Source organism: Pelmatolapia mariae, linkage group LG7, assembly GCF_036321145.2.
Source record: "Pelmatolapia mariae isolate MD_Pm_ZW linkage group LG7, Pm_UMD_F_2, whole genome shotgun sequence".
NCBI lineage: Eukaryota > Metazoa > Chordata > Actinopteri > Cichliformes > Cichlidae > Pelmatolapia > Pelmatolapia mariae.
This window is the reverse complement of record NC_086233.1, coordinates 18,396,477-18,407,579: the sequence shown is the minus strand read 5'-3', so window position 1 is coordinate 18,407,579 and position 11,103 is coordinate 18,396,477.

The following is an 11,103-nucleotide window of genomic DNA, read 5'->3' as shown; positions in this document are numbered from 1 at the left end:
ATGACATGAAGTTTGTAGGTCTGGAGTGATTGACTTGGCAGAAAGTTGGCAACCTCTGCTAACTATGAATCTCAGCTTCCACTGACCCCATTCTGTGATTTTACATGGTCTACCACTTTGTGCCTGAGTTGCTGTTGTTCCCAATCACTTCCACTTTGTTAAAATAGCACTAGCAGTTGACTATGGAATATTTAATAGCAAGGAATTCCCTGAGCTCTTGAGAACGACTCATTCTTTAACAAATGCTTGTAGAAGTCTGCATGCCTAGGTGTTTTTTTGTTTTGTTTACACCTGTGGCCATGGAAGTGATTGAAACATATCAATTTCAATGATTTGGATGCTTGAGTGAATACTTGTGGCAATATAGTGCATTGTTTTATCAGTAACCTAAACAAGCAGAGTAGGTACTCAGAGCTAATTGATAAAAAGCAAAACAGTCAAAAACAGCTGCTTACAATGCGACATAATGCTACCTTTATGCTACAGGGTTTCCCAGTGCTTTAAAATTTGACACCCAAGGTTTCCGAACAAGCATCACTATGCGATGCCTTGGGAATAAGAATGTGTTGGGGTTTCACAAAAGCAGCTGTAGGCTACATAAACAGATGTTTCATGCACACCAATATCTGGTATAAATAGTACCAGACCACAGCCTGAGAACTGTACCACTGCTCTGTTTGTTCCATCCTCGAGAATATTAAAATTGCAACATGAGCTTGATATTGTGTAAAAATAGAAGTACACGTTTAGAAACTGGCCCAGGAGCGGGACCTGTCGGAGACTCTTGTCTCTTTCCCTCAGTGTTCTCTCTCTGTGTCTAAATAAAGAATAAAACTGTTGGAGGTGAGAGGACAGGTCTAAAAAAGAAATCTCAGCAATCAAAGCTTTTACAAAGTCTTTCACTTCTTAAGTCTACCAGCCATTTGTTAGATGTGTAGTGAAACTAATAGTAGACTTCAGTAACATTTAATGACGATATCAATTACCTTAGTTTTTTGTCCTTTAAATAGCGGTTTTGTCCTTGAACCAACCAGACCGTGCAGGTGAGTGTTTGTTGCCCCCAAGTGGAAAGCCTATGTAAAGACAGGGAGAGAGGTCCGGCCATTAAAAGTATTTACACGAAAATTATGTTTACTTACATAAATGATATTTATTGAAGCGCATCAGACTTTTTAATATTTGTACTTCACTCAAGTACTTCCATTTTATGGTAATTCATCCTATTACTACACTACATTTAAGATGGGAACGTATTTTTATTCCAGTTACTCTTCTTCCATTTACCACAAAAGCTTCCATCAGTTACTTCAATTTCTATTCAAACAAAACAAAATGAGATGCATTTAATTACTTTATCAATTCATTTATATCTTGAATTTAAATCCCTATTGTATTGCATGTAAAAAAAAAAATGCATTAGAGCTGTAAAACATTCTCTCCGGTATTTAATTGCAAATCAGTTATCATAATTTTAGTGCAGCAACATGCCATAGTCTATCTTCTTAGAAATAACTCCCCAGCCTGCTTAAATCACATTTAATTAAAGCAGGCTGAATAGCCAGCGATGCATATGACAGATGATTTTGACTGCACGAAATGAAGTTTTTACAGCTCTATTTAACAGGTAGAGCTAACAGCTAGAGAAATTTCTTTAATAAATACACTCGTGTGAAAATGAAATTCCTCCCTGGACTCTGTGTGGTCCTGTGGAAAAAACAGATACATCCTTACTGCCTCCATAGGAATTAAGTATTTACATTTTGTATGTAATGTTAAGATTCTCTTAGATTAAGGTCCCCCATTCACCACACAGGGACCTCTGCCCACTTAAATGGGGAACAAATGAATATATGAATAAAGTCATTCATGTGATATTTTCTGAATGTATTTTTACAAATAAATAAATAAATAAGCCAAGTTCATTTACCCTCAGATTAAGTTGAGCTCATTTACTTTGTTACACTTTTGAGATGATGTGACTTACAGCAATCTGATACCAGTGTTATCCTTGATATAAAACTAATTATATCCCGACTGCTTCCATACAAAATAAGAAGGTTAGTAGCAGCCAGGTACTGCTAATCCAATTTATTTGATTAATTCATCATCAACAAGTACGAGCAGCTCTGTAAAAGCAAAGGTTTTTGCAGTTTGCTGGCTTGATGCATTCAGATGTGTGTTAACCCAAATACCACAATCTTCCCAGGAGTGGACATTCCCAGAAACTCATTCCAAGATCAAACTGTCTGCAACAGAATTGCTGAAAAAGACAAGAATCAAGATCTTACAATCCCCCAGACTCCAATCTGATTGAAATGCTGTGGTGGAACCTTAGGACGGCTGTATTTAAATGAATGCCTACACCTCCGTGAACTGAAATTTCTACACAATAATGAAAAATACTCATAAAGTCATACAGAAAACAAATACTGCATGCTATTGCTGCTAAAGATGGTTCAAGATGCTGTTGAATCTTCATTTTTCGCTTTCTTTTTACCAACACTAACTTTCTTTTTCATTCAGCTATAGAAGAATTTGCACCACTAGACACTAAAATGCCCAGTAAGTCAAAATTAGCTCCAGTTTGATCAGTTAGACTGGTCAAATAGTTCTCCAACAGCATTAAAGCTGCTGAAAGCAGAAAGAATAACATTGTTTATCTGCTCATATCCTACCTATCAAGGACTTGGACCAAACAGGCAGGAAGTGAACAGTTCAATGTGCCGGAAGCAGAAAAATAGGCAAAATGTGAAAATGCATATTGTGAGGGCTGGACACCAGGATCCTCAAAACAGCAGGTTGTTGGGAGTTTCCTGTATCCAGTGATGCGCAGTGGTTTTGGTTATATTATGTGTTCCAGTGCTCCACAAGTGTTGTGTCTGCCCATAGCTTCTCAGTGTGCGCAGTACAGCAAGAATTTATACACCTGCAAGATCTTCTGTTTGAAAAATAAAACAGAGAGTTGTGTTGTTGTCATCCACAAACTGGAAACAAAATCAGGATAATCAAATCAAACCAACGTGAGGGTGAATTTTCGCCATATTTTCTCATACTGTATTTCTCATGAACTGGCTGTATATCAACTGACTTGTGAGTTAATCAATGAACCCAGTGAGCTAGGATTAAGACCGTCGCTCCCAACATATTAAACACTATTGAACAAGAAAAGGAGAAAAAGAAATCCGTGTGAGGAAGCCAGCAAGAATGCTGCCAAAGTATTTTGTGAAACACTTAGATTTTTTAAAGTGATATCAGTCTTGTTGTGGTATCTGGACTATATATCAAAGATGGACAGAGCCATCACCCAGTGATTTTGGAATTCCATTTTTCTTTAGCATTTTGGAGGATGCTGTGTTAGTATTTGGGAGCTGCAAGTTACCATATTTAGATGAGAGGCTGGAGTTCTTATCAGCTATTGTTAGCAAATATGGTTTACAAGCAAATTTCAGAACTGTGCAAGTGCAATGCACAGAGACAGAGTATTAAATGGGATTTCACTCAACAAATCTGAAGCATAAACTACAGTGGCCCTGAAAGGTCATGTCCACTGCATTTTTTTTCTTTTTTCAAAAAACATCAGCAAATGAAAAATGCGTCAAAAGTACACAAAAAACAACAACTCGGAAAAGACAGTGGGAGTGGTTTTTGGAAGACAATAACGTGACAAAACAGCTGTGGAAGTGACAAGCTAATAGTAAGCAGCTAATGTCAAACGTACATACAGTATTATATGAATCACATGATTAAAACACACATTAACTTGCAGCGTTTTCTCTGTCACAACACCAATGAATCCTTTGCTTCTTTTAAGTGTGTAAGTGCAATTCTTCACAGCTGTTCTGTCACATTAACCTCTCCCAAAAACACTTCCACTGTCCTTTTTGTTGTATTTTGTTTTGGGGGGTTTTCTTTTTCCATTGTGTTTTATTTAATTTAACTGTGCCACACAGCAGGTGCAAATTGGTGCAGTGTTTGTGTTTTGATTGGTGGCGAGTTCCAATAAACCTGTACTATATTTATGTGTGTGACGGCAACCTGCTTACTGCCAATGTGCACTGGGTGCCATCTAGTGGTACTCATTCAACAGTAAAGTCAAATATAAAGCATACAGAATACATAGGTTTGTTCCACCATAGCATGTAGACTGAATTATAGTTGTAGTTAGAGCATATGTTATCTAAATGCTGAAAAATACCTTCATTAGGTATGCAAATAGAGGAAAACATACAAAATATACTAAAAATCATTATTTCCATTTTTCCTAGAGACTGAATCCTGTTTTTAATATCCTTAAACCCGAGCTCCTGTTTGCAATCCATTTTTAATGTCTCCTAGCCATTTGTGATTTGCTGAACCTAATAAGTATATATACTAAGCTTCTTCTATGAGCAGGAAGTTATTACTTTGTTCCATAGCAGTCACACATCTCTAAGTAATGGGGGTGCACATATGCAGTCATCGGGTTCTTTCACAGCATAACACAATAAAGTCAACATTTCCCAATATGAGGATACAAAGTTTCAATACAATGAGCCACACTAACTTCAATAAGTGAATTTAATTTATTTGGTAATCAGACATCTAAGCAAATGATTTTACTTTTTTTAAAGGAAGATACCACACTTTTCTAAACCAAAAATATCCAGCAACAAGATGTATTTGGGATTGATGTTCAAGATGAAGATAAAGTATTTGGCTTCAATAAATATTGCAGTTTGAGTGTCTTAGTATTTGGTTTGACATACTTTGCCTTGCAGAACTGCTTAGCGAGGCATAAACCGCTTTCTCCATATTTCAACCAGTACAGGCACGTATCTGACAGATATGATCATTGACAACCTGACAACAACCTACAAGGAAGACCACATAGTTGTACTGTGGGACTTTGGGTTTTAGGGAAGGACTCTGGGAAGGCCAAGACTTTGATTTTTTGATAGCCAAAATATTTATTTGAGCAGGTGGCAGTAAGCTTTGGATCATTTTGCTGCTAATTCATTCTTCCTATAACTATAATATGAATATAGGGTTAAAGTGTTGCTATGATTCTTTGCGTGAACATCATTATTTATTCCTTGTTGATCATAAAACTGTGAGTACATTAGGTTTTATTAGGACATTTTGTTAATCTCCAAAGCGGTCTTTCATGCTTCACTCAGATTGTGCTCCAATCTGCTGTTGGTATTTCTGGGTCTGCCTGTTTTCAGTCCTTGACAATATTCCCATCTGTGGAGGATAGAAAAAGTTTTTTGTTTTTTGCTGACAAAGAGAGTAGCCTTCTCTGTGTTTGACCTTTTCTCTGAGCATACTTCACTTGTCTTTGCCATTTTTTGCAGTTTCATTCTACTATCCAGTTCCAAGATCGTCCAATTCTCAGTAGATATGTTCTTCTAAATTTATGCTGTTGCCTTTCAGAAAGTTGTCTTTCTGTGACAAATTCACTTACCTTTATTTATTATTTAAAAATGGAAACTCACTGCATGCCTCGAGAGAAAAAAAATAACATTAACTTAAACATAATATCTACATTTTGTATATAATGTAAAGATTTTCTTGTATTTGGGTGCCCCACACAGCACACAGGGACAGGAACACTGATTTAACTACCATTTAATAAACTCATTTTGACGTTCATTTAACTTGTAATTAAGTAGAGCTTCTTTGCCTCATTACACTCTTAGGTTCATGTGACTTACAGCAATGTGATACCAGTGCTACAGCTGATACAAAACTAAGTACATCCTGATTGCTTTCACCAGAACTAAGAGGGTAAGTAGCAGCTAGGCGCTGCTAATCAAATGCACCTGATCAGGAAGTGTAAGCTCTGCTATAAAAGCAGAATCCAGGTCTGGAGCATTCAAGTGTGTGTTAACACAATGCCATAATCTTACCAGGAGTGGATGTCCCAGCAAATTCACCCCATGTTCAGACTGTGCAATGTTGAGAAGCTGGCAAAAAGCCTAAGAGCTTACATCTCAGGCTCTATAACGCTGAGTCGGCATGTTAAAGTTCACTGACAGCGCAGCATACAAATGAGACCAAAGTGAAGATGTTTGGGGATGATGCTCAGCACTACATTTGGAGACAACCGAACATCTCATATTAGCACCAGCACTTCAAACAAACTATCGAGCACAGTGGTACAAAGCAAATCTACAACAGAACTGCTGAAAAAGAAAAGAATCAAGGTGCTGCAATGGCCGAGCCAAAGTCCAGACATAAACCTGACTGAAATGCCGTAGAAGGACCCTCCATAACAATGTAAGTGACTGATAAATTCATACAGAAAACAAACACTGCACGTTTATTGCTGTTTATGGTGATTTTACAAGCTTTTTTAAGCCCTGTGAAAACTTTTTTTCAAATGACTGCATCAACCTTAAGTAATTCTTACTAAAAACAAATAAGTTAATCTAACTTGCCTCACTTTCTGGGGCAGCTGTGGCTCAGTAGGTACAGCAGGTCTTCTACTAATTGGAAAGCTGGCGGTTCAATCCCTGACTGCTCCAGCCAAAGTATCCTTGGGAAGGATACTAAACCCTGAGTTGCTCTCAGTGTGTTCATTGCAGTGTGAATGTTAGATAGAAAGCACTTAGTTTGGGGTATTAACATCACCCCACCAGATGGGCGGCGTTGGACATACATATTTTTTTTTAAAAAGAGTGTTACGTGCTTAAATTGACAGAAGAAAGTCAGAAATCTACTCTGTCATGAACAAAATTATGTATTTTTCACCAAAAATGTAAACCTCATTTTGATTTATTGGGTTAATAACACTTATCTTTATGCCATTTTGAAGTTTCGAGTAAACCATTTTTCAAAGAAGGGGAGTTACAATATGTATATATTCAGTTTTAGAATTCATATTCAGTGTTAATTGTAGCTAGGCCCAAAGTGTTAATGCTAGCTTATATTCATAAACAACACTGCCATATGCAAAATTAGGGTGGCACTAGGGGTGGCCACCTCATGCCACCACAGTAAATCCGCCCTGGTGGGATCTACAGTGACCTTGACCTCAAGTTCAAAGTCAGAGGTCAAGAGGATTTTGAAATTGATTCCATAGGCACGTCTACGAGGAGGCTGAGGCTGAGGCTGAGGGTTAGGCTGGTGGTCGCCGGTATTTTAAAGGGGTGATTTATTTCAGTAGGACATCATTTATGTAGATTGGTTGTAAATGCTTGTTTTACACAGTTTATGTAGCAAGTTAAGGATAATAATAAGCCTTGTGGACTTCACTGAAATTTGCTGATAATTTAACTGTCTGAAGACTCTTTGGAATCACTGTGTCAAATCATGGTACGACTCTTAACATGTAAATACTGCAGAAAGGGAAAGGAGCTTTTATAAGCTTCTTGATTTCTTTAAATCTGAACAGAGATGTTGAACAGCTTCCATTGCCAAGACAGAACACACTCAAAGTTGCTGCCAACCTCCAGTGAGATTACGCACTGAAATTCTTGCCAGTGTCTGCTGGCACAAATGTAACTTGTCTGAAAGTAAAAAATCTTACAGAAATGTCAACTTAGAAAGATAGCCATTGTATTTGCTGTAATAAATGTTGAGGCAGCCCTTTATTCACAGAAGCCTGGTTAGCTTTTAAAGGAGAAAGAAACCAAACCAGGGGACAAATACAAATAAGCTTGTAAAATACAACCAGTAAACTTGATTAATTCTCTGTCCTTTTTTTTTTTTTATCATGTTCAGATTGTGCATACAAATAATATTTACCCTTCCGAGCACGCCACCATGTGATGACGTCATTTGTACAGGAATGAGGAGCTTGACATTTTGTTTGTCACGGTTTCGCACAGCCACAGGTTGGCACAACTCACATCTGTCATTAGCTGCCATTACAAAAGCAAAATGCCAGGCTAACACGACACAATACAAAGCCTCGCTGAAATCGGTACGTACCATTTATATATGTCAGCCAGCCGTTAAGCGATTAACATGGCACACAAGATCCCAACAAATCATTCCACTGTGGAGGAGCTGAATTACACAGCTGCTTACTAATCTAACTGGGGCTGCTGTTTGATTAGCAATTTAATTTGTTCTCCGGGGAACTAATTAAAGCGCACATCAGTAGGTGCGCAGAATCCATCCCCCTCCCCCCCAAAAAACAAACAAACAAAAAGGCTGGAAATGCATTAGTCTGAAGTCATTTGTTCTCCATGAATATGCTGGGCATTGTAGTTTTTAGCAGGACTAAATAATGCATTTGTTTGGGACTATTTTCATCTGTGGACTGATACATTTTTGGCGATGCAAGTATTCACAGCGGCAGGATGCTGTATGTAGGATTTACAACAATGTTCATGTTTAGGCTAATGAACACGTCAACCGATGTGACAGTGGTGTATCTAATGGTTTTGCAACATCAGAGGGAACAACAGAGGATATTTACAGAGTGGTCTATAGAAGAAATTTCATGTTGATTATTGTCTGCACAAAGAGCAGAAGCCTTCTTAAGAGTCCTTAAAACATGTTTTAATATAAAAACAAGTGTCAAATTTAAGAAGTATCAAAACAAGCTGTCACAAATGGTTGATACACAGAGTATCCTATTACTTCGGGGTCAACTTTAAGATTCTGGTTTTGACTTTTAGAGCCCTGGATGGACAAGCACTGACATACATCAGTGAACTTTTTCATCAATGCATCCCCAACAGGTCCCTGAGGTGATGTAATCAGGGCCTGCTAGCTGTACGTCATACAAGGATGGGAACGAAAGCCTTTGCATCAGTAACCCCCCAAACTCTGGAACTCCCTCCCACTGAGTTTGAGATCCGTGGACTTGGAAACATCTCATCTTTTTTAGCTTTTTTTGTTTTTTGGCAAGGTTGTTTTGTGGGGAAATCCCAGCAGATCAACACTTTCTGAAAAACTCACACCAGCTGGTCGGGCTCGAACAACCACTTAAATCACCTTTCTTGCCCATTTTGATATTCTGTTTGAACTTCAGCAGGTTGGCTGGACAAATATGAACTCAATAGAAGGGTTTAGTAGGATGAAAAAAGTTTAAAACTCAATCATTACTTTCAATGTGGTTTAAGAAACAGTTTGATGATCCTGTCAGTACAAAGGCAGGGCATCTGACAAGAAGTAGTTGTGGTAAAAAGTGAACATGTAGACTAAATACACAAAGGTGGGAGTGCTAACTGGAAAAGTACACAAGGGCAGGAAGTGGAGATGGTGAGATTTTAAAAACAAAACAGGAAACAAACTTAACAAACTTAAGATGAATAATTATTTTTGCATCATCTCATTTCCCCTTTAATAGGCCCAACCTGCCTTTTCTTCCTAAAAGAAACAATTTTATCTTTCTCCTGTTTGAGATAGCTGGTCACACATTTAACATTGTTAACCGCTTAAAAAATAGAAGTCTGGCTGTGTTGATCACAATAGTGCCGAGAGGTTTCTGTTTTGATTTACATTTCTTTAAGTTCAAGATACCTCTGTGACTCTTAATTCAAGAGTTTGATGCCTTCATTTTTTGATGAACTATGAAGAACCAGAATTAAACATCTGACATATTTGGAGTGGAGACTGACCAAACAGCTCTGAGCCATTCCTCTGAATCACATCCAAAGGGTTTTTCTTCAGGAGTGCTTGCTGCTTAACTGAACAGTGCAACACAGAAGTAATAGCTTGAAGGAACAGAAATAGACTGCAGTCTTCATAATTTAGGCTATTCTTGTTCCCGATGGGTGTTTGGGGATAGCCTGAGGTAGGACCTGAAAAGTGAATCAAAAATGGAATGGGTCGTTTAAATAGGGCAGACGTTTCTTTTGAGCCGTGCAAGTCATGAGGATATGCCTGAAGTATTTTCTCAGCAGTCACTTTGGGGAATAGAGGAAGAGAAGTGCATGAAGTTCCCTTAACAAGACAGAGCTTGTTCGTTGTTTCAACTAAACAAACGGATGCATGGATTTGTCACCAACACTGGGTCATATCGTGTTAACATACGGTACATGTTTAAATTCCCAAGTCTCTGGCAAATGAAGCAAAAAACAGAATTTTAACATATTTTCCACAACAATATGTTTCACTGTCATTTTACAGCAGAGTAAGGGGGACTGGGGAAACAAGTGATTCTTTTAAACATGTTAGAGTGATGACACTGATGATAGTGTCAAGGATGCTTTCAAAACTGATTGACTCATAAATAAATATATCAATACTGTCAGATTTTAATCTATCCAGCAATAAAATCTGAGAAGCATGTCATCAGGACTGGCTTCATTTTACAGCATGACAATGATCCCAAGCACACTGCTAAAACAGTAACAGAATAGCTGGATAGAAACGACACAATGGACCACCACTGGTCACAGATTGGCCTCCCCAGAGCATGGACCTCAACATTATTAAAGCAATGTAGGATCATCTTAACAGAGAAAAGAACAAAAGGTCGACAAAATCAAAAGAAAAGCTTTGAATGTCCAACAAGAAACCTGGAGAACTATTCCTTAAGACTTCTTTAAGAAACAAAGCTGAAAAAAAGCTGCCCGAGAGAGCTCAGGCTATGTTGGAAAATAAAGACGGTCGTACCAAATATTGACTTTCAGGCTTGCTGGAAATGTGCAAACTGTTTTTGCCTTGTTTACTGCATTTCCATGTATGTTTGCACATTTCAGTAAATCACTGCACATATTTAACATTTTCCTAGCAAAATTTGCAATGACACGTACTATGTGTGTCATTGCTTGTAATAACTTCAGCCAAGGTTATGCCTTTGGCATCATTTGTGTGTGTGTCATTGTGTCTGTAAACACAATAGCCTGAAAACTTTTGAGTGAATTCTGGTAAAACTTTGTAGGCTACAGAAGAGGATCAGGGCCACTGGAAAAAGTGAGGATCTTGTTTTTTTTTTTCAGAAAGTCAGAATTTTTTTTTTCTGAGAATGCTGGAAAAGATGTAGCAGTCTAAATTGTAAATTATAACCAAACTGAACTTTGTTTAAAAAAAAAAAAAAATGCATAAAAAAAAAAAGTGTTTATCTTATTGTTTAAGTGCCGTATTGGCTCAATAAATATGCTACAAAGTAAAATTTTATATGTAAGCAAAGAAGCCATTTTCCACTGATCCATGGTCACAGTG